The sequence below is a fragment of the Stenella coeruleoalba genome (assembly GCF_951394435.1).
Source record: "Stenella coeruleoalba genome assembly, chromosome: 11".
NCBI classification, from domain to species: Eukaryota; Metazoa; Chordata; class Mammalia; order Artiodactyla; family Delphinidae; genus Stenella; species Stenella coeruleoalba.
In genome coordinates, this window is record NC_137157.1 from 60,661,047 (window position 1) to 60,683,978 (window position 22,932).

Sequence of the window (22,932 nt, forward strand, 5' to 3'; positions counted from 1 at the left end):
CTTCAGCCGGCTTCTCCAACTTTACGTCGCCCCCAACTTCTGCCTTGCCCAGAGCAGACGCTGGGCTTTCCCACTGTTACTCACAGTTCTCTTCGCTTAGAATAGCTTGCACCTTCTCAATCTCATAGGAGAAGGCTTACCCACTCCAAGACATCGTCCCAAGACTTCTTGGCCTGGTTTCCTATTTAGTTGTGTACTTGGTTGATTTTATCCTCCTAATTAGATTATAAACCCCAGGACGTATTTTACACATTTGTTTTTCCTCTCCTCCAAGGCCTTGTACCCTGTTCTTGTTTTTTACAAGACAAAGATTTAATGAAAGTTGGTCAGTGGGTATGTAATAGTCCAAAGGGCTAAATAGTTAAATAGAAGTAAATGAAGTAAATGTTACATGTTATCATCATCTGATTCGTCTTCTTCCTTCAAAGATTCCTTGGCCTATTTCTCTGCCTCTTTCCTTATATCTTTTGGAACAATTCCATGTCTTCCGTTAGTTATTTCACCAACCCAGCTGAGCTCTAGTTCAAAAGCTTTATCCTTAACTTCATCGCGTACTATGTAAATTATTTTTGCAACTTCTTTAACAACATCACGGCAGGTCATTTCTTTCATCTGAAGCTTTTCAATTTCTGTCTTCGCAGCTTGCCTGGCTTTGCCAATGGCACAGCCCCAATAACCACATGAAACACCCGATGAGTCAATCATGTAGAGCTGTGCACCATCATCACACTGTAAGACCCTAACCAGAAACTGCAGCGAAAGGGTCTGACAGCACTGTAGAGTGTATAGGCATGTACATACACGGCCACTCTGTCTGCAAGATGTTTTAGTGGAAGGTTATATCCAAAGTTAGATCTAAACTTGGAAGCCTCTTCTCTTGCAATGTCTGCTAAAGAACGAGCATCTGCCAACAAACCTGCTAGTGCCATTCAGACATGCCGATCCACATTAAAAAGTCGTTTGTTAGGACCTTCTTCATAAAGTTTAGGGAGGACTAATTTTTCTACCCCAAAGACAACGCCATCTTTACATCTGATTCCAATAGCTGTACTACTATTTTCCGTAGCTTTCATAGCATACTCAACTTGAAAAACTCTTCCGTCAGGAGAGAATGTAGAGGCTGACAGGTCATACCTGGTGCCGATTGAGCTCATCGTGCTAAAACCACTGGGACGCCTAGGGCTTCAGGGTCTAAAGCGATCCCCCTCACCCTGTTCTCTTTCTGCTTGAGGAGTGTGGGTGGGCTTTTTCTTGCCCAAATCCAACCTCTGACACCAAAGATGCCATAGTTCCACTTCCTGAGTTAGAGACTGTTAATCAAAGGAGGGGCAGGTGAGGGCTTTGGCTAGAGATTTGCCATGTAGTGTTTCAAACTCGAACCCAACTCTGGACTTAGGCAAGAGAGCAGTCGGGTTGCTCATCAGGACAGGCTTGTTTGACAGCAGCAGGCTCAAGTTCTTCTTTTCCTTCTCACTTACCAGTTCAAACTTTTTAATGCTGAAGTGAGTTTGAGAAACAGCTAAAGGCCTGACCCCTGCCCCTGAGGAGTTTACAAATCTGTAGTTAATTGTGTGCTCTTGACAGGTATTGATAAGAATATAATTCAGCTGATTAATGTCTTTATGGTATGTCAGTGGAGAAATGAATAGTGAAATATTCTCTAACAGGCAAACCAAAGGGAAATGCAACAGCGGAAGAGCTAGGGATGAACCTGTCACAGATCCTGGTCGAGTTATACTCTTTTCCACATTGACCTTGCCTTGCCTTCCCTGGGACCATCTCCTCCACCTTCTCTTTCCTTCTCCAAATCTTGCCCATCCTTCAAGGACCAGTTAGACCACTGCTCCTCCAGGAAGCCTTCCTGGATGACTCCAGACTCCATTAACCTGTTTTGAACACCAGGATTAACTGGTGTTCAAACTCTGCCACACAGTTTAGAACTTAATGATGTACTTAAACTCTTTGCTGCTGTTTTGTGTGATTTCCCAACTAAATGATAACTCTTTTGAATAATAATAATAGTAACAACATTAAACTAGCTAATATTTATTAAGCATTTATTATGAGCCTGGTACTTTGCTAATACTGGGTTGGCCAAAAAGTTCATTCGGGCTTTTCTGTAACATGAAAAACTCAACTGAACTTTTTGGCCAACCCAATATATCTATATAATTTATCTAATTTCATCTGCCCAACAACCCTATGGGGAAGTTCTATGATTACTACCATTTTACAGTCGAGGAAGCTGAGTTGTAGGATAATTTTCAAAAAGGGAAAATAATGACTCACACAAACATGAAGTGAACACATATCAAAGATTTTATGTATCTCACTAATTAAAGAGAAAAACCTGCAATTTGTTAAAACCAACTGAAAGGAGAATCTGAAGAGCAGACATTTATAGGCAATCAGGAATGCTGAAATGAAGTTGCTAATATGTTCAAAACTGGTTAATATTCTATGTGTACTAAAATTTGAAATCATCTTTTCTACTGGGCAGAAGCCAGTTTTATTTTATTTTTAAATTTATTTTATTATTATTGTTTTGAATGACTATTTAGCAGAGGGAGGAGATGGCCACTCTGGAAAGAACTGGTCTTCCGGCATGCGAGGCAGTAGAAGAGTCTGGCTATTAAAGGACCGGAGTAACAGAGCTTCTGTCATTCAGCCTGGACATCTATCAATGCTGAACAGGAGTAGCCATGGTGTTTTCTCTACAGCTGCCCCGGTTGGGCCTTACCCCTGGATATTTAGCCACGGAGCGTGTCTCACTGGTCCTCTTAGAAATCTGTGAGCTACTTAAAATCCCTTAACAAATTTGTTTTCTCTTTTTTTTGTTTTTGTTTTTGCGGTACGCGGAGCACAGGCTCCGGACGCGCAGGCTCAGCGGCCATGGCTCACAGGCCCAGCGCTCCGCGGCATGTGGGATCTTCCCGGACCGGGGCACGAACCCGTGTCCCCTGCATCGGCAGGCGGACTCTCAACCACTGCGCCACCAGGGAAGCCCCTGTTTTCTCTTTTATTCAGAAACCAATTTCATCTCACCTTTTATCTCAACGTTCATTTGCATTTCTATGGCCCCACATTATCTGCATTACTATCAGTTTTCCCAACTTGCAGAGCTATAAATGAGTCTAGTCAAAAACAATGAAAGGGGGACTTCCCTGGTGGCATATTAGGTGTTCCATAAGTGTGGGTTGGTTAATTGATGAGAGTTTTTGAATGATGGATTATAAAGCTTGTGGTAGATTGAACACTGTGACCAAAATATTTTCCATCTCTTTCACCAAGAGGGAGAGTCTAATTTCCTACTCCTTGAATCTGGAATTGCCTGTGACTTGCTTTGGCCAGCAAATATGTCAGAAGTGACAATGTGTCAATTCTGGAGCCTAGACTTCCAGAGACCCAGAAGCTTCCACTTTCACTGTCTTGGGACCTGCCCTTACTGAGTAAGAAACCTCTTCTCCAGAAGGTCTTCTTCTGGAGAGTCACATGGAGGAGAACCGAGGCACCCTGGCTGACAGCCCCAGTTAACCGTCGTATATGTGAGTGAGGCCACCTTGGTCCATCCTGGTCCACGTGACTGCAGCCACATGAGCAACTCCAGGTGAGACCAGCAGAAGAACTGCCCAGCTGAGCCCAGCTAAAATCGTGACCTCATAAATTGTTGTTGTTTTAAGCCTCTAAGTCTTGGGGTGTTTTGTTATGTGGTGATGGCTAAACTGATGCAGAGGTGTCAGTGCAGTCATAGAATGTCAGCCGGGAGCAGGGGACAAGTGTTTATTCTTTGGGGATGGAGACTACTCCCTGTGATTGAATTTCCTGGCTCAGCCGTCCTGCGCCCAAGCTGACTGGGACCCCTGTGCTGCTCCTTGACAGAAGTATTACTACCTGGGTATGTTGTTTGATCCCAAACCTTGTCCACGGAGAGGAGCCGCTTTGACAGGCTCATTGTCTGCACTGGGCTGGTGACTCATTAGAGCAGCGGGACTCCACCCTCTTCAAAAGAAGAGAAGCGACACTCTTCTAGGAACTTTACATCTAACAAGGACATGGTGTGTCCGTAATAAAGTACAAAGTTAAACCTGTCATTAATATCTGCCTCCTCCCTTCCCTCATATGTGTCATGTGACACTTTTACTTTCCAAACATCTTTCTACTTAGCTTGAGTCCCAACGTAGCCCAGTGAGTGAGAAGGACAGGTGAGGAGATCAAGAGATTTGCCTAGCACCACACAGAGCTTAAACGTGGGCCAGATCCCAGGCTTCCTGCTGCAGTGTCCAGTGGCCCAGTGCTGGGACTGCCTAGAGCTGGTTGCATGTGTAGCCCTGTCTCTCTGAGGGCCCTCAATCCAGGCGGTACATCCAGGACATATGTATGAACTCGAGATGATGTCAGGGTGGCAGTGTGGTGTCAGGGAAGACGTCCATTCAGTTCTGTTAGCTCCTTCAGCTGTGTGATCTCAGGCAGTCACTCAACCTTGCTCAGTCTCAGCTTCCTCATTTGTAAAATAAGATTTAAATTATATCTACCTATACTTAAAAAACCTGTATATAGTGGTTGCATCTGGAGTAAGGTATGGGGCTGGACATATGGGATAGTAGGAAGACCTACTTTTCTTTTTTGTTGTTATATTCACTGGTTTTATTTTTTTTTAATTTGTATTTATTTTTTGGCCACGCCTTGCAGCATGTGGGATCTTAGTTCCCCGACCAAGGATCAAACCTGTACCCCCTGCAGTGGAAGCGTGGAGTCTTAACCACTGGGCCGCCAGGGAAATTGTTTTATTTTTTAGATTCCACGTATAAGTGGTAACATACACTATTTGTGTTTCTCTGTCTGACTTACTTCACTTAGCATAATGCCCTCCAAGTCCATCCATGTTGCTGCAAATGGCAAAATTTCATTCTTTTTTATGGCTGAGTAGTATTCCATTGTTTACACCACGTTTTCTTTATCCATTCTTCTGTTTTAATTTTTTTTTTTTGGCTGTGCCACGTGGCTTGCAGGATCTTAGTTTCCCAACCAGGAATCGAACCCGGGCCCATGGCAGTGAAAGCGCTGGGTCCTAACTGCTGGACCGCCAGGGAGTTTCCAATCCATTCTTTTGTTGATGGACAGCTTGGCCATTGTAAATAATGCTGCTATGAACACTGGGTTGCATGTATCTTTCGAATTAGTGTTTTCGTTTTCTTCGGATATATACCCAGGAGGGGAATTGCTGGATCATGTGGTAAGACATACTTTTCGTTGTATATCTTTTTTACCATTCAAATTTGTAATTGTGATGATTGAGCTTATGTGAACTTGACTGGGCTACGATGTGCCCAGATGAGTAGTAAAACATTATTTCTGGGTGAGTCGTTAGGGTGTCTTCGGAAGAGATTAGCATTTGAATCAGTAGACTGAGTGAAGGAGATCGTCCTCACCAATTTAGGTGAGCATCTTCCAATCTGCTGAGGGCCTGAATAGAACAAAAAGGTGTAAGGAAGGGTGAATTTGCTCTCTCTACTTGAGCTGAGACATCCACCTTCTACCTTCGGACAATGGCGCTAAGGAAGGGTGAATTTGCTCTCTCTACTTGAGCTGAGACACCCATCTTCTGCCTTCAGACAATGGTGCTTCACTGGGCGCTTGCATTCAGACCAGGAGTTATACCATTGGGCCCCAATTCTCAGCCTTTGGACTCAGACTGAATAACACTACTGGCTTTCCTGGGTCTCCAGCTTGCAGGCAGCAGATTGTGGGACTTCTTGGCCTCCATAACCATGTGAGCCAATTTCTATTATAAGTCTTGTCTTGGAAATTCCCCGGTTGTCCAGTTGTTGGGACTCTGCACTTTCACTGCCGCCGGCCCAGGGTTCAATCCCTGATCGGGGAAGTAAGATCCTGCATGCTGCGTGGTGTGGTCAAAAAAAAAAACCAAAATAAATAAATCTTGTCTTATATATATCTCTATATATTCTATTGGTTCTGTTTCTCTGGAGAACTCTGATACAGTAATCGTAGGGCAAATGTTATTAATTCAGTAACAATGCTAATTAACCAAGAAATAAATTATTAGTTCATAATAATTCGAATTAGCTAATAATAAATACATCTAAAAAATGAAATTATGTCTTTCTCCAGTGGCGTACCTGGAAACTCCTTCCTCTACAGGACAAAATTATTTTTAGAAAGAATCATTCTTTTCTTGATTCACTTTTTAGCTTAAGAACAATTAGTAATTTTAAAATATTATTATTATTTTTGTGGTACGCGGGCCTCTCACTGCTGTGGCCTCTCCTGTTGCGGAGCACAGGCTTTGGATGAGCAGGCTCAGCGGCCATGGCTCACGGGCCCAGCCGCTCCGCGGCATGTGGGATCTTCCCGGTCCGGGGCATGAACCCGTGTCCCCTGCATCGGCAGGCGGACTCTCAACCACTGCACCACCAGGGAAGCCCTAAAAATATTATTTTAAAAGATATTATTCAGATTCAGTGTAACATTTCATGTATGACCTGAAGTTTACACTTACCAAGCAAAAATATACCTTGCAGTTTGCAGTCATTATTTTTAATCTTAAACACAAGTAAAAGTTGGAAATGTCCACATAGAATGGCAGAGTTGGAGTTAGCCAAGGGCTATTTCTTTATAATTACCGTGTCTGGTCGTTGTCTATTTCCCATCTACTATTTAAACCCTGGAAGGTGTATTATCACAAAGGCTGGCTGGGCAAGGGCTTGGACAATTCTGAACTGTTACAAACTTCTCGCCAAATGAACAGGTATCATTGTTGAAAACACTGGGTATCCACTGCATACAGAATACTATGTTCATTGAAAGATAAGTAATGAAAGTGTGTTCATTTGAAGCTTACACATTTATTATCAAAACTCAACAGTCGGGCTTCCCTGGTGGCACAGTGGTTGAAAGTCCGCCTGCCGATGCAGGGCACACGGGTTCATGCCCCGGTCCGGGAAGATCCCACATGCCGCAGAGCGGCTGGGCCCGTGAGCCATGGGCGCTGAGCCTGCGCGTCCGGAGCCTGTGCTCTGCAACGGGAGAGGCCACAACAGTGAGAGGCCCGTGTACAGCAAAAAAAAAACAAACCAAAAAAACCTCAACAGTCATCACGGCAATTGTTTAGCACTTAGACCAACAAAAGATTTCCTTATAGAATATTTTATCATTTACCCTGTTTATTTTTTGGCCACACCACTAGGCTTGCAGGTTCTTAGTTCCTGGACCAGGGATGGAACCCAGGGCCCCGGCAGTGAGAGCACCGAGTCCTAACACTGGACCACCAGGGAATTCCCTCACTGACTTTGTTTAGAATTGTCTATGCATGGGAGTTCCCTGGCGGTCCAGTGGCTAACAATCTGCGCTTCCACTGCAGGGGGCACGGGCTTGATCCCTGGTGGGGGAACTAAGATCCTGCATGCCTCACTGCGAGGCCAAAAAAAAAAAAGAATTGTCTATGCATGAAGATAATAAAAACAGACTTTTAGTCAGTTTTATTGTTTTTAAATTCTCTGCTGACAACGATCCCCCTTGTTGCCTAACTCAGAGTGGACTACTCCCACAGCCCTGCTCTCCTTACAATGTCCTTGTTAAAGATCAAATGGGATAGTATCTTCCCGGGTCTCAAACTCAAATTCAAATGCTGCAGGGTTCAGAGGCACATATGTGAAGCGGTGTAAGTCACATAGCACTGTGCAGCCTATGGAAGACTGTGGAGGGTGTGTCCTGCCTAGAGGCGTTCACTGTCAGTTTTCCTTTCCGAGACATATCCTTCTGTGGCATAGGCTGACACCCTGTGACACCCATGAGTAACAAGCAATTCAGACTGAGGTCTGGGCTGATTTCAAAGCTCTTTCCTCTATGCCATGGTAAAAATACCACCTTACTTTTAAACTAATGCATAGATGCGTACTGATTTATGTCCTAGGTAAGAAAAATAAGAAACAAGGGAGCCCTGGAGAGGTTGAGACCAGAAGCAGGTGGGATTTAGATGAGAAGTGAGTCTACTGGCCCCTGTGCTTACAGGAGGAGAGAAGGGGATGGACCGCAGGAGGGAAAAAGGTGCGGGGCTCTTCTATCTGTGGGGTCCTCACAGTTTAACAGGGTAAGCATGCCACCCACGGGAGCATTTACAATGCAAAATTAGTTTTTAAATGACCAGAGAGATGTTTGTTGCAATTCAGTTTGTGATAGCAGAAAACGAAAAGCAATGTAAATATCCAAAACTAAGGGAATGGTTAAATAAATTATGATGTATCCATTCATTGAAGGGATACTATTCAATCCTTAAAAATAATATTTATTTGACATGGAAAGAAAATCCCATTATCTATATGATGCGTAAAGAGGAGATTACAAAACAGTGGGTACAATCCAATCTCACTTTTGAGAAACAAAAACAAAAGATCTTGAAGGCTACACATCAAGGTATTAACAATAGTTATAATTAACAATGGCTAGGTGGAGGTATTCTGGCGGTTTAACATTTTTCTTATTTCTGCTCATCTGTGTTTTCTAATTTTCTAGAGTGAACACATCTTGCTTAGGTAATAAGGAAAACCCACATTTATTTATTTATTTATTTAAAAACATTTATTTATTTGGCTGCGCCAGGTCTTAGTTGCCAGCACTCAGGATCTTTTTTGAGGCATGCGGTATCTCTTTATAGTTGTGGCATGTGGGATCTAGTTCCCTGACCAGGGATCAAACCCGGGCCCCCTCATTGGAAGCGTAGAGTCTTAGTCACTGGACCTCCAGGGAAGTCCCCACAATTATTTGTTAAAGTGTGGTGAGAGTCAAGTGGACAGGGTCAAAGATTGTGTTAATAGGACTGAGCTAATCCGGAAGAGAACCTCGTAGGAGGCTGATGACTTTCCACCCAGGGTGAAGGAGGGTGAGAGGTGTTTGTGGGGGGGGGGGGCGGGGAGGGGGGCAGGTGGAAGGCAGGACCAGGAAACCTGGGATAGCTTAGGCACAAAGGAGATATCAGGGCCTCACACCTGCCATGCATATTGCCAGTTCCTTGACTGCTGGACTATGGTCATTTGCCACTCTGTCGTCACCTCTAGCATGGCCCTCCAGAATGAACTTCAAGCATAGATGAACTCTGGATGGGACTTCGTCCACTGAGGTCGTTTACACTCCAAGAGGCCATGATTCTATGAGCTCTGCCCAGTGGGAAGGTTGAAAAGAAATTGGAGGTGAATGCGGGTGGAGAAACCGACTATCAGCAGCTTTGGCCAGATGGTGGTGCTATAAGGCAGAGAATCAGAGCACAGCACGGTCGTCCCGGGTTAGGCGGGAACAGCCGTCTGCTCCTGGAAGGCCACCAGGGGGCAGAGGAAGGTTAAGAGGGTGCTGCTTCCGGAGGGCCTGCTGGAGTCCCCGGTGTACAATGCCATCAGCTGCCATTTGATAAAACGGATCATTGTAACAGTGAAGTGCCAGGGAAAAATCAGAATAATTCAAACAGGTGCAGATTTGAAACTAAATGCTCGGACTTCCCTGGTAGTGCAGTGGTTGAGAGTCCGCCTGCCATGCAGGGGACATGGGTTCGAGCCCTGGTCTGGGAAGATCCTACATGCCGCAGAGCAACTAAGCCCGGGCGCCACAACTACTGAGCCTGCGCTCTAGAGCCCGCGAGCCACAGCTACTGAAGCCCGCGTGCCTAGAGCCTGTGCTCCGCAACAAGAGAAGCCACCGCAATGAGAAGCGTGCGCACTGCAACAAAGAGTGGCCCCTGCTCCCTGCAACTAGGGAAAGCCCGCATGCAGCAATGAAGACCCAGCACAGTCAAAAATAAAAAATAAATAAGTTTATAAAAAAAGAAAGAAAAGAAAAGAAACTAAATGCTCAAAGGCAGTTCAAAGGACCCATCTAAACATTGCCCTCAGCCCTCCCCTGCTCCCACATACACTACTCTCTGCTGTGAGCCTCACTCACCCACCATGCCTCTTCCTTCCCTCCCTGTGTCTTCCCTTCCTTCCCCATGTTCACTGAGTGCCTTCTGGGTGCCAGACCATTTAGCCAGAGCCTGGGGAGGAAGCCAGAGCCTGAGAGATCTTTTGAGCATGAGGTAGGAGGGAGCTAAGTGAGGGACAACGTGTGTGCGTAGGTGGGGGTGTGACTGGCAGACAGGACCACACTCCCAGGTCCTTGGGCTGGAAATGTGTGCCTGGTTAGAAGAACCGGGTGAAGCCCAGTGTCGCTGAAGGCTGGTGAACATGGAGGAGACTGGAAAAGATGGGGCTGGAAAGAGGGGACTGACCATGTAGTTTGCATGTTTCTGAGACCATTGAAGGATTCCAAGTAGGTGACGGATATGATGAGAGTTATTTTTAAATAAGACCACACTGGATGGTGTGTGGAGGATAGCTAAGGGGTCACAGGCAGCCATGAGAAGGCCTACTGTTAGGGAGATATTGTAGTACAGAGGAGAGATGGCTGCAGCCTGGACACCATGTGTAGATGAAGAGAAGGGGACAGGTTTGGATTTATTTTGGAAGTAGACTTAGTAATTCATTAGCTGCAGAGGGATGGGGTAAGAGAGAAGGAAAGGTTGAATATGATTCCCAGGTTTCAGGCGTGAGCAATTGGATGGGTGGAGTATCATTTACTAAGATGAGCAATAATTAAGAAGGAACCGGTGGCGGTTAAGATCAATAGTTCAGTTTTCAGTTTTAAACAGGTTAAATCTGAGATGCCTAAGAGACATCTAAAAGGAGGCATCAGGAACTTCCACGGTGGTCCGGGGGTTAAGACTCCATGCTTCCAGTGCAGGGGGAACGGGTTCGATCCCTGGTCAGAGAAGATCCCGCATGCCTCGCGGTATGGCCAAAAACAAAAACAAACAACAGCAACAACAAAAAATAACAAAAACAAAAGGAAGCATCAGGTAGAAAGTTCCATAGACTAATCAGGAGCTCGGAAGGAAGATCTGGGTTGGACATCTAAAATTGGGAGCCTTTGGTCTACAGAAGATGGAGTTAAAGCCATGGCAATGGGTGAGATCACTCAAGGAAATAGTACACGGAATAAAAGCAGAGGAATGTCAACGTTTATAGAGCAGATAAAGGGGGTGAGCTGAGGAAAGAGGCTGAGGAGCTACGTCTGGAGGAAAACCTGGAGTGAGGTGTCAAGGAGAAGAGGGAAGGAGAGTGTTGCAAGAAGGAGGGAGTGTTCATATTCAGCTGCTGAAAGCTAAGAGGTCAAGGAATAGAAGGAATGTCAAGTGTCAACTGATTTTAACAATGTGGTGTCTCTGGGAACCTAGGCTAGTGCAGCTGCCATGGGGCAATAGGAGCCCTGGCCAGCCTGGAGTGGGCTGAGGAATGAATGGGGCAAGGGAGGGGAGAGCCTGTGGAAAGGAGCAGAGAGCTAGGGAAGGAGCTGCTGGGTCAGCGGTCCAGGGAGCTTGTCTTAAGGTGGACAACAGTATTTGAATGCCAATGGGAGGACCCAGCAGAGTGAGAAAGAAATCTGACGGAGGAGAGAGAGGAAGGTCAGCTGATGATGTGCGGGAAGGGATGGGGTCCAGGCCTTGGCTTATGCTATTCCTGCTGCCTGCAATGCGCTTCTGAGCCTCACCACCGCCTTGCCACCTTGTATGGGTCCTTCAAAGACCAGCTCAGATGTCACTGCTTCTGGGACATCTGGAAGACAAACGTGGTCTCCACCCACTCACAGCATGTTTATAGCTGGATTATAGGTTTTATCATACATCGTCGATGACAGAGACTAACTGTCTGTATCCCAGCATTGTGTCTGGCACCTATACAGGAGGCCCTAATAAATGACTTTGAATGGACGGCCAGATAAATGAATGGGTGAAGTGTGGCACCCCGTACCACGGTAGTGGGGAAGGGCGATGTTGGTGATGGAGTGGAGTCCTGACAGTTCACAGACCCTCTCATCTTATCTCTCAAGGAATCTAGCTTAAAGGATCCGCCCAATGTAGATGAAGAAACAGAAATCCACACAGCAAGCCTGGAGGTCAGAGGTGAAGGGAGCAGGACTGGGGCGGGGGCCAGGGGAGGCGCCTGAATTCCTCTCTCCCAGCACTTAGCGGGGATCCTCAGGTATTTTCTAATTAAGATGAGAAGAAGCAGCAGGGGCCCTCTGGAATGTAAACGTCAGATAAGATCAGCACCCCCTCCCCTCCAGGAAGCTTCCATTTTCTTTCTTCTAGGATGAATAACACATTCTTTCCCAGGAACTAGTTTCTGCCCCCTTTAGTCCCTGCAATTTATCCTCTTCCCTGGGGGGAGTGAATCTTTGCGTCCCTAGTGCTTTCCATGCCCCCTGCTTCAGCTCTTGCCTCCATCTTTTGGGTCTCTTTTCATCCCTTACGGCTTCCTCATCTTATACAGGGCCTGTGCTTCTGAACCTGGAGGGGGACATCTCACTTTAATCATAATATGAACATCTCTTGGGTTTGGGCTTGGGGGGTCAATGACCCCTGCTGTGGGCTTCTCTATCCTCTCTCTTCCAGGATGGTAGAACAGGTGTCATCATTGGATCAATACACCTTTCGTTCAAATAATCAATTCCAGCCAACATATGGGACCAGGCACACCAAGTACTAAAAGAACAATCTCAATGAGTGGTCCTAATGAGAGGGCGCCAGGATCTGGTGCCAGGGCTATGGGGAAGGCTTCAGGGAGGAGGTGTCATTAGTGCTGAGCCTTGAGGGAAGTGTGGGAAGTAGGAAACAGAAGAGTAGGGGGGATTATAGAGGCGTGGGCAGGAGGCAGCTGAGGAAACAATGTTAGGGAGCAAAGAGTTGGGAGAAGGAGGAGACTGGAGAGTTAAGTAGGGAGACAAATACGGGGTGATAGGAGAGATGGAATGCAAGAATAAGGAGGTGGGATTTTATACGTTCAACAATGAAGGTGTTTGTCGGGGGAGGGAGTGGTGATAGGGGACAGATGGGGATTTACAGATAATTCTGGAAGCAAAGTGTGGACTGTTGTCCAGCGTAGGGAGGTAAGGGTCCCATGGTCTCTTATCTCCCCCGCTTCTTACCCTTTGCTGTTGCCACTGTCGCAGCGGGCTCACGAATGTTTGGAGCAGAGATCCAGGATGCGTGGGACTGAGGGAGCCAGGAGACACACGTCCCCCCGTCTCCCAATCCAGGGATTCTCCAGCCCTTGGGTCCACACTTGGCCAGTGGTTCTGTCCACAATGGAGCGTCCCTGCCTCTCGGGTGACACAGGACAGGGTGAACTCTTCTGGACCAGATGACCTGGCACCATTCAGGGAAGGGTTCAGTTCACTGGTGCCACCTGGCTTCTGCAGGCTCTGACCTCAGTGGTGGGGTGGTGGGTGGGAGTGGGGAATGGAGAAGCAAGCGGAGGGAAGAAATTCAAGAGCAAGAGGATGGTTTGGAGCAAGCTCACTGGGTCTGGGAGTACATCCCAGAGGCTCAGTCCAGTCACAGAGGCTCCCCAGATTGTCTCCTTTCTCTCTCGTGACCCCCAGACCCAGGCCTTACCAACCCCCAGAATTCAAGACCTGGGAAGAGAATTGTTCACTGGAACGCAGATCCTGGGTCTAGGAGAATGTCTCCCCAAGACAGGGAATGGAGGCAATGGTCTCTCCAGGATTGTTTTGTGGGGGCATTGGCTGGGCTCTTGGACTGCCTTCCGGGGTGTCTCTGGGAATCTGAGCCTGGGCTGTTTGCAGCTGCTATTACAGGAAGGGAGAGAACTTTCAGCAAGCATGCTGGGATCCCAGACCCTTGGGTTTTCATTCCTCCCTCTCCTTGTCCCAGGGCAGGCCACTTGCCTTTCTTCATGCCATGGCCCCCTTCTCTGACTCCCTGCCCAATGCCCAGTCCCCAGGCTGCCTCACTGGGGTGAGGACACACATCCTGTATCCTCATTGGGCATCCTGATTGTGGGAGAACCCCTTACCAAGTCCTTCACTTTGCTCCCCTGGGAGTTACAAAGACCAGCTCTAATTTCTCTTCTCCTAAGTGACAGGCCTTCAGATACTTGACATCACAGAAAGTAGAAGGGAACTCAGAGGAGACTGAAGGCTAGATGTACATTTTGTCAGTGAGGCAAATGGCCCAGAGAGGAAAGAGCTACGTTAGAGTTGCATAATGAGTCAGCCTGACCCAACCCAGGTCTTCTGATACCACCCAGGGCGCCTTTCTTGCCTCCCAAGCTTCCTTTTCTCCAGGCCAAACTCTCCTCTCCCTTGAGATCTTACGTTGATCTCCTCAGTCCAATTTCACTCTTAGGTGGGCACATTCTATCTCTCCTTGAGTTCACCCTGTAACTTATACGTTGTCTTGCCCACAGGGGCTTAGCAGTACAGGGCTGTCAAGGAAGACTTCACCGGGTGAAGGAACAGTCGAGGTAGCCCATGCCCACTGAGTTCCTTCAGTGTGCTATGCGTTTCATTTACTTTCATCCCCACCCGGTGTTCCTCCAAGGTGGGTTCATTTAAATGATGAAGAAACCCATGTGAGGAAATGAGTGTGTTGCTCAAGGTCTGACCGCTGGAAAGGGTGAAGCCATGGCTGCTGGGCAGCTGGTATGCCCCTGGGCTGCTGCGTGATCGTTAAAGCATGGGAACATTGCACTTGTGTCCCATTTGGGAAATAGTTACTGCCTGAGCTGTCCGCGTCCCCCCCGCCCTGTCTTGTCTTCCTGGGATCCCTTCCGCAACCAGCTCTAAGGAGCAGGCCTTCAAGCTTGGAATCTGTTTGCTCTAAATTTAAGCCTGGGCTGATGCTGCAAGTCCACAACCCCTGAAACCCAATCCTGAGGTCCAGATGACCCTTGGGATTCAGAATCTTTCAGATTTTAGAAAGGAAATGTAGTGCTTATAATGTATAAGGAAAACCCCAGTGAGGTTTGAGGTGGCCCCTGGAATCATGGAATCACATACTTTACTATTTATGCAGTGAGACGCAGAAACATTCCTCCTAGGTGGAATATATAAACCTTGATGTTTCTAGGTTAGGTTTTGCAGGTGAGTGAATTACAAAAAACTTCTGGGTCCAGTGGTTAAGATTCCACGCTTCCACTGCAGGGGGGCGCAGTTTCAATCCCTGGTCCCTGGCTGGGGAACTAAAAAAAAACTTCTGGTCTTCAGAGCTTTCTGGAGTTCGAAATTGTTAGATGAGGGTTTGTTATTGCCTTTTGAGGATCATTGTACATCACTTAGTGGGAGCTTGAACAAACAAGAGAACTTGCTGGGGAGGGCTGGGGAGGGGTGAGAGAGGCCTGGAAGTGGGTGGCACGTGAGACACAGCTCCAGGGAACCCCAGCAAGGCTTTGCTTTGACCAGGGCTGTCACAGTCCAGCCACCCTTAGCCCTGCCAACCCAAGGATCTGAGAGCTCTGCAGAGCAGAGCGTGGCTGGGCCTGGTGCCAGACAGGCTCAAAGCAGTGCTAAGGTGGGCAGCAGGCCTTTGAGACCCTGGATGGGCAGAGCCAGGTTCGACAGGCAGGATGTCACCTCCTTATTTAGGCCAGAGGTCTTGGGGCAGCTAGGGGGCTGGAATCCTAGATAGTAGCTGCAGGGAAAAGACCTCTTTGTCTGTGCTTTTGGCTCAGCTCAGCTCCACTGTATGCTGCTGCTTCTTCTGCCAGTCCGAAGTTATCTCTCTGGTGATGGACTGACTGCCTGAGACCTGGCATTTGCCCGCCCATGCTCTCTTGCCATTGCTACAGCCAAGAGCAGACTCAGATTCTCTGGGACACTATGAGCATGTATTTATTGAATACCTACTATGTGCTAGGCAGTCAGTTGACCTTGGGGGCTGTGTTCTCATTATTCTCTCAGCTGGAACGCACACTTCTCCCCATGCACAAGCCCTAGCATCCCTTGGATTCCACTTGTGCATGAATCATGATCACCGCCTTTCCTCTGAACTCCTGTAGTGTTTACTGCCCTGCCATTCCTTGGCTCTGAATTTAGCTCATGACCTTTCTTGAATCCTTGTCTCATACTTCGTTGCTTGAATTTTTATTTGAACACTTTCTTGTTTTGAATCAGTTAGGGCTAAGGTCTCCACCTGGGTTCAAGCTATCCCCAAAGTAGGAACCTGCCCCTCCTTCCCCTCCCTTGAACACGTGTGGAATGCAGGATTGACCCCAGGGGAGAACTGCAAAGCCCTTCAAAGGAGAGGTGGAAAATGGTGCCTGGGGCCTGTAAACATTTGCACTGAGCATTCCTAAATGACAGCAAGATTTATAGTTTTAGCACTTCCTATTACAAAGGCTGTTTAAGTGACTCAGGGAGGCTGTGTAATTTCTGTACCTGGAAATTTAAAAAAATGGTAGCAACTACCTTACATGAGCTTAGTATTCATTCCCCATGCTTTAATATTCACTCTAGGGCTTTTGTAACATACAGGATTTTCCTCTGGCTAGGATGGCTTGGGTTGGGGCCTGTTGGAAAGCCCTTGAAGTTTCCTGAGAGTCTGTGGCTGTGAAGTGGGGCCACAGACTGAGGAAGTTCAACTATTCTCCCACTGGGTTCTATTTCTTTGTACAAAGAGGAGCTACAAAGGGAGAAAGATGACTGTTAACAGCTTAAAAGATCCCCCTACTCTCTTTATTACTCCTTCCCTTGAGTGTTCTGCCTGTAGAGTCCCATCTTGGTAGGTTATTCACTCATTTATTTGTTCATTCATTCACTCATTCATTCAAAAGGTAGTGAGAGGGCAATACTGCATCATTTGGGTGTGTTATGGATGCAGAATCTGAGGGGGAAGCTGGCCTTGGGGCTTTTTCATCTCACAGCATTTTACTCCAATCACATATCCACACAAGTGCTTCTCTTGAGATATCTCGAAAATGGGAGAAGAATAAAATTGTTTATCCTCCACAACTGCCTGGAGAAGCTCAGAGATCAGCTGGACTTCCTTGGTGGTACAGTGGTTAAGAATCCGCCTGCCAGTACAGGGGACATGGGTTCGAGCCCTGGTCTGGGAAGATCCCATATGCTGTGGAGCAACTAAGCCCGTGTGCCACGACTACTGAGCCTGCGCTCTAGAGCCGGCGAGCCACAACTACTGAGCCCGCGTGCTGCAACCATTGAAGCCCGCGTGCCTACAGCCCGTGCTCCGCAACCGGAGAAGCCACTGCAATGAGAAGCCCGCATACCACAACGAAGAGTAGGCCCCGCTCGCCGCAACTACAGAAAGCCTGCGCACAGCAATGAAGACCCAACGCAGCCAAAAATAAATAAATTCTAAAATTACTGAACTCCAGATTGTTTAAAAAACAAAACAAAAATAAATAAATTTAAATTAATGGAATTAATTATAATAAAAAATATAATTTCCTCAGTCACATTAACTATATTTCAAGTGTTCAATAGCCCCGTGTGGTTAGTGGCTACAATATTGGACAACACAGATATAGTATACTTCCGTTACTGCAGAAAGTTCTCTTGGGTACTGTCTAGAGGCAGAAGGAGGAAGAGGAATGGGTAAGGCAGACGGGTCATATATTCAGACCCAGATATATGTCATCAAAATGACAGAACCAACTGCTCTAGACTGTGGCTTTTAAACTTTTTTGATTAAAATCCACAGTAATATATATAACAGATCTCTCCCTCTGTCTCTCTCCATGTATACATCAAGAGTTTCATGAAACGGTATAACAGTATTCACCCTTACCACATGGGATGCACTCTGATTTAGTTTTTTAACCTATTCTATTAATTTTATTTAAAAAATATATTTAGACTTCCCTGGTGGCGCAGTGGTTAAGAATCCGCCTGGGGATTCTGCAGGGGACACGGGTTCGAGCCCTGGTCCGGGAAGATCCCACATGCCGCGGAGCAACGAAGCCTGTGCGCCACAACTACTGAGCCTGCACTCTAGAACCCGCGAGCCACAACTACTGAAGCCCGCGCGTCTAGATCCCCTGCTCTGCAGCAAGAGAAGCCACTGCAATGAGAAGCCCACGTACTGCAAGGAAGAGCAGACCCTGCTCGCCGCAACTAGAGAAAGAGTAGACCCTGCTCGCCGCAGGTAGAGAAAGCCCCGTGTGCAGCAATGAAGACCCAACACAGCCCAAAATAATAAATAAATTAATTTTTTAAAAATATATATATTTATATGCTGGTTAGTCAACTCTTCTGCTCATACCCTTCCATTTGAAAAATACTGCTTTAGATGTTAGTGAGGGTAGGGCAAGGTGATGGGGATAGAGACGTTTAGACATCAGTCAGAGTAGGGCAGGGTGATGGGGATAGAGACATTTAGACATTAGTCAGGGTAGGGCAGGGTGATGGGGATAGAGAAGAGTGAGGAAGGTTTCCTGGAAGAGACTGTAGTGGCTTTTGGAAGAAGAGGGAAAGGAGCGATATGTCTGGCCAAGGGAACTAACTTGGGGTGTAGGACATGGGCCACAAGGGACTGTAATTCATTCCCCAAACCTAGGAGGCTTCAAAGCCTCTCCCTGCTTCCCTCCCTTCCCCCTGGCCTCCCAAGCCCTTTCATCTGGCCTTGAGTATAAATCATTAGCTCTAGCTGGGGACACAAAGCAGGACTCTAACACAGGTATGTGTGGGAAAGGCCTGGAGGAAGTTCAACAGTGTAAATGAATGTCTTCAGATCCTGACAGGTTGGGTGGTGGAGAAAGGTCAGTTAATTTGGCAGGCACCCACTCAACCCTGCTGCTTGGGGTGGGGTGGGGGAGAGCTCTGTGTGCTTTAGGCCCAGGGCATTGCAACGCCTGAGAACCCCTAGAAGCTTACCCTAAATCCCTCCTGTTGCAGCACCAGCCACTTCATCATGTTCTGATCCGGGCCTTTGGGAGAAACAGCTTCCCAAGACCTGAGGATCACTAAAACCATTCATTCATTCATCCATTCATTCAAATTCCTTGAGTTGTTCTTTTGTAGAACAGTGCTTCCCCAGCTCGGCCCCAGGCAGGTGGGGCTGAGGCCAGCAGTGGAGCTAAATCTGTACACAGTGCTTGGGGCTCCCTCTACACAGGTTAAGAGAATAATAATCACTCACAGATAAAATCTCATGGAGGAGGGAGTTCTGTGTAACTTCAGCAGGCAGAGCTGTGTCTAGAAAGTTGGAAGGAGGTAGATTTCAGCCCAGTATAAGTAGAAATAATATTTTTGGAATCAGAGTGCGCAACAGGGGCACTATCTTAATGTCACTTACAGGCTATCTTTAAAAAATTTTTTTTAATTCAAGTGTAGTTGATTTACAATATTGTGTTAGTTTCAGGTATACAGCAAAGTGATTCAGTTATATATATATATAATTTTTTTTTTCAGATACTTATAGGCTATCTTAAAGTCTTCACACTGAAGCCAGATGTCCGGAGGGCTACAAAGAAGATTCCTACCCTGAGAGGCCAAATTTGAACATTCATTCATTCAAACATTTATTGGCCACCTATTATGTGCACTGTACTAGGTGGCTGGGGTCATTTCTGAGGACAAAGCAGATCAAAATCCCTAATCTCGGGGCTTCCCTGGTGGCGCAGTGGTTGAGAGTCCGCCTGCCGATGCAGGGGACACGGGTTCGTGCCCCGGTCCGGGAAGATCCCACATGCCGCGGAGAGGCTGGGCCTGTGAGCCATGGCCACTGAGCCTGCGTGTCCGGAGCCTGTGCTCCGCAATGGGAGAGGCCACAGCAGTGAGAGGCCTGCGTACCGCAAAAAAACACAAAAAACAGCAACAACAAAAAAATGAAAAAACAAACAAACAAACAAAAATCCCTAATCTCCTGGAGCTGACAGGGCTGGGAGGTGGGAGGAGCGGGAAGTCAGGCACTGTGTGACCTGGCAGGCCTCCTATAATTCCAGGACTGTAGAATGTGTGGAACTCTGTGGAACCTCATGACTCACTTCCGCCTGTATCATTTCAGGTAATCCTCACAACAACCTTTCAAGTTGTTAGGGCAGGCCAGGCCAGTGTCTACCTAATAAACGTGTACTCAAAAAAGCAATATCTTTATTCCACTCAGGAAAAAAATCAGGCCCGGAGGGTGGCTGACTCAAGGTCATGGAGGTAATCTGGTTGGGACAAGGATTCAGATTTTAGAACCTCCCAGCTTTTCACACTCTGGTCCGTGACCCAGACCAGGTGGGGCTCGAAAACCTCCCCCCTTACCCCCCTTTCCCAAGGAGAGCTGAGGCTTTCCCTAGGGTGGGGAGAGGGGAGACGGACCTGGGCCGGGGTGAGGGGACTGACTGGGGGTGTGTGTGTGCGGGCGTCTGTGCACCACCCTTCTCATTCCTGGTGACAGTAGGCATAAGCAGATTGTGACAGGCCTTCCAGAGAGGGAAAGGGCAGGGACAATTATGGAACCTGAGAAGAGGACATGGGAATTCTGGTGCTCAACTACCTGTGATAATATCAAGCCTTACATAACGCTTACTATGGGCTGGGCAGGGTCCTACAAGCTTTACACCTGTTGATTCATTTATTCCCACCACAACCCCAAGAAGCATGCACTACCCTTAGCCCTATTTTAGGAGCAAGGAAACTAAGGCATTGACATAAGGAAACCGCCCAGGGTCACCCAGCGAGTGAGTGGTTCTCCTGGGGTTTGTGGCTGGGCAGCCCAACTGGAGGGCTAACCTGGGTCCGGAGCCGTCCTTGCTCCCGATCTCCGTCAGCGGGCACCTGGCCAACACGCTGCCCTGGCACCCGCTGGCCCTGCTCAAACCAGACCACATCCAAGGCCTCCTCCAAGGTCGCAGTCCTCGTGGGCGGGGCTGAGGGGCAAAGAGGAACTGGGAGAACAAAAAGAAGCTTTGTGTCTGGGGGGGGGATTCCCCTTAAAGCCACAGGCCTGGTGGGAACGGATGGGGATGCCGGGAGAGATGGAGAGGTGGCGCCAGAGCCCGGGACCGCGGGGAGCGAGGGGCGTGCGGACGGGCGGCGAGGGGTGGGAAGCGGGACCCTAACTCTTAAAAATTCGCCCTAAAGGACTCTCTGGAGCTGGGAGAGCTGCTTCCCGGCTCTGCGCCGCCCGCCGTCTCGGGTCGTGTCCCGAGCAAACCGCGTGGGGAAGTCGCATTCCGGCCCGCGCCCTCCTTTCTCTCGCTCAGTCCCCACATCCTCGGGTCTGCCTCTCCCGCCCCCCTCGCGTCCCCCGTCCCCAGTGGAGTCAGCGGGGGGCGCCTGGGTGTCTGCAGCCCCGAGAGCTCAGGGCAGTGCCGCCTGTCCCGTGGCCCCGCCGAGGCTGGGTTCGCACCTGGGGCAGGGTCGCCGCGCTTCCTGCCGCCGCTTCCCCAGCACCCCCCCCCCCCCCCCCGCCCCGGGAGAGTCTCCTGGTTTCCAGGTTGTCCTGGGGCTCCTGGGAGCAAGTCCCAGGGCGAGTCCTGTGGCACCTGCAACCAACCCTCAGTCTCCTAATATAAGAAGGAGGAGAACTTTCCTATCGTAACACATAACACTCAAAGGGAAAAAAATCTCGTGTGTGTGTGTGTGTGTGTGTGTGTGTGTGTGTGTGTGTGTGTATTCGCGCGCGCGCGCTGAACGCGCGTAAATGTTTAGGATAAGGATTGAATATTAAAAAGCAACCTTAATTTTTTGGGGGGAGAAAATAAATGCGAAACATTTTACATACCCATTTTTTAAAAATTAAACTTTTTAGTTTGAGATAATTGTACACACGTGCAGTTGTCAGAAATAACACAGAGAAATCCCATGTACCCTTTACCCAGTTTCCCCCAAGGGTAGCATCTTACCAAACTATAGTACTATAGTACTATGTCACAGACAAGATTTTGACATTGATAAAGATACAGGACATTTCCATCACCACAAGGATCTCTAGTGTCGTCTTTGTATGGCCACGCACACTTCCCTCTGGCCCCATTTCCCCCTTAACCACCGCCCCCCCGCCCCCCATCCCATCCCCCGCAGTTACTAAGCTGTTCTCCATTTCTATAACTTTGCCATTTCAGGAGGGACTTGCCTGGCGGTCCAGTGGTTAAGACTCCGTGATGCCAATGGAGGGGCCCCGGGTTCTAGCCCTGGTCAGGGAACTAGATTCTGCATGCCGCAACAAAGACTCAGCACAGCCAAATAAATAAATATTAAACAAACAAACAAAAAGGAATGGAATAGAAATGGAATCATACAATATGTGACCTTTTGGGATTGGCTTTTCTTAGCATAATTCCCTGGAGATTCATCTGGGCTATTTCATATGTAGCTGAGAAGTATTCTACCGCATGGATGTGGTACCCCAATTTAACCATTTACCTGTTGAAGGACATCAGTATTTCTTCTAGTTTTTAGCTATTTTAAGTTTATTTTTTAAATAAATTTATTTATTTTATTTATTTATTTTTGGATGTGTTAGGTCTTTGTTGCTGTGAGTGGGCTTTCTCTAGCAGCGAGCAGGGGCTACTCTTCGTTGCAGTGTGCAGTCTTCTCATTGCAGTAGTTTCTCCAGTTGTGGAGCATGGGCTCTAGGCACGCAGGCTTCAGTAGCTGTGGCACACGGGCTCAGTAATTGTGGCTCGCGGGCTCTAGAGTACAGGCTCAGTAGTTGTGGCGCACGGGCTTAGTTGCTCCGTGGTATGTGGGATCTTCCCGGACCAGAGCTCGAACCCGTGTCCCCTGCATTGGCAGGTGGATTCTCAACCACTGCGCCACCAGGGAAGCCCTTAAGTTTATTCTTTGTTGTTGATTTTCCTGTACAGGTTCTTGTATGAAGATAAAGTTTTTATTTCTCTAGAATAAATGCCCAAGAGTGCAAATGCTGGGTTGTGTGTTTAGATTCTTTTAAAAATTAATTTATTTTATTTATTTATTTTTGGCTGCTGGGTCTTCATTGCTGCGTGCGGACTTTCTCTAGTTGTGGCGAGTGGAAGCTACTCTTTGTTGCGGTGCAGGCTTCTCATTGTGGTGGCTTGTCTTGTTGCAGAGCACGGACTCTAGGTGCGTGGGCTTCAGTAGTTGTGGCATGCAGGCTCA

At 47.7% G+C, this 22,932-nt stretch overlaps 1 pseudogene across 1 annotated transcript; it reads right to left on the reverse strand.

Moving 5' to 3' along the window:
- Positions 1-387: 387 nt before the first annotated feature.
- Positions 388-1,414, reverse strand: LOC307194552 (proteasome subunit alpha type-3-like; annotated as a pseudogene). The gene has a single exon. The product of its transcript is annotated as a proteasome subunit alpha type-3-like (transcript).
- Between the last annotated feature and the right edge of the window lie 21,518 nt (positions 1,415-22,932).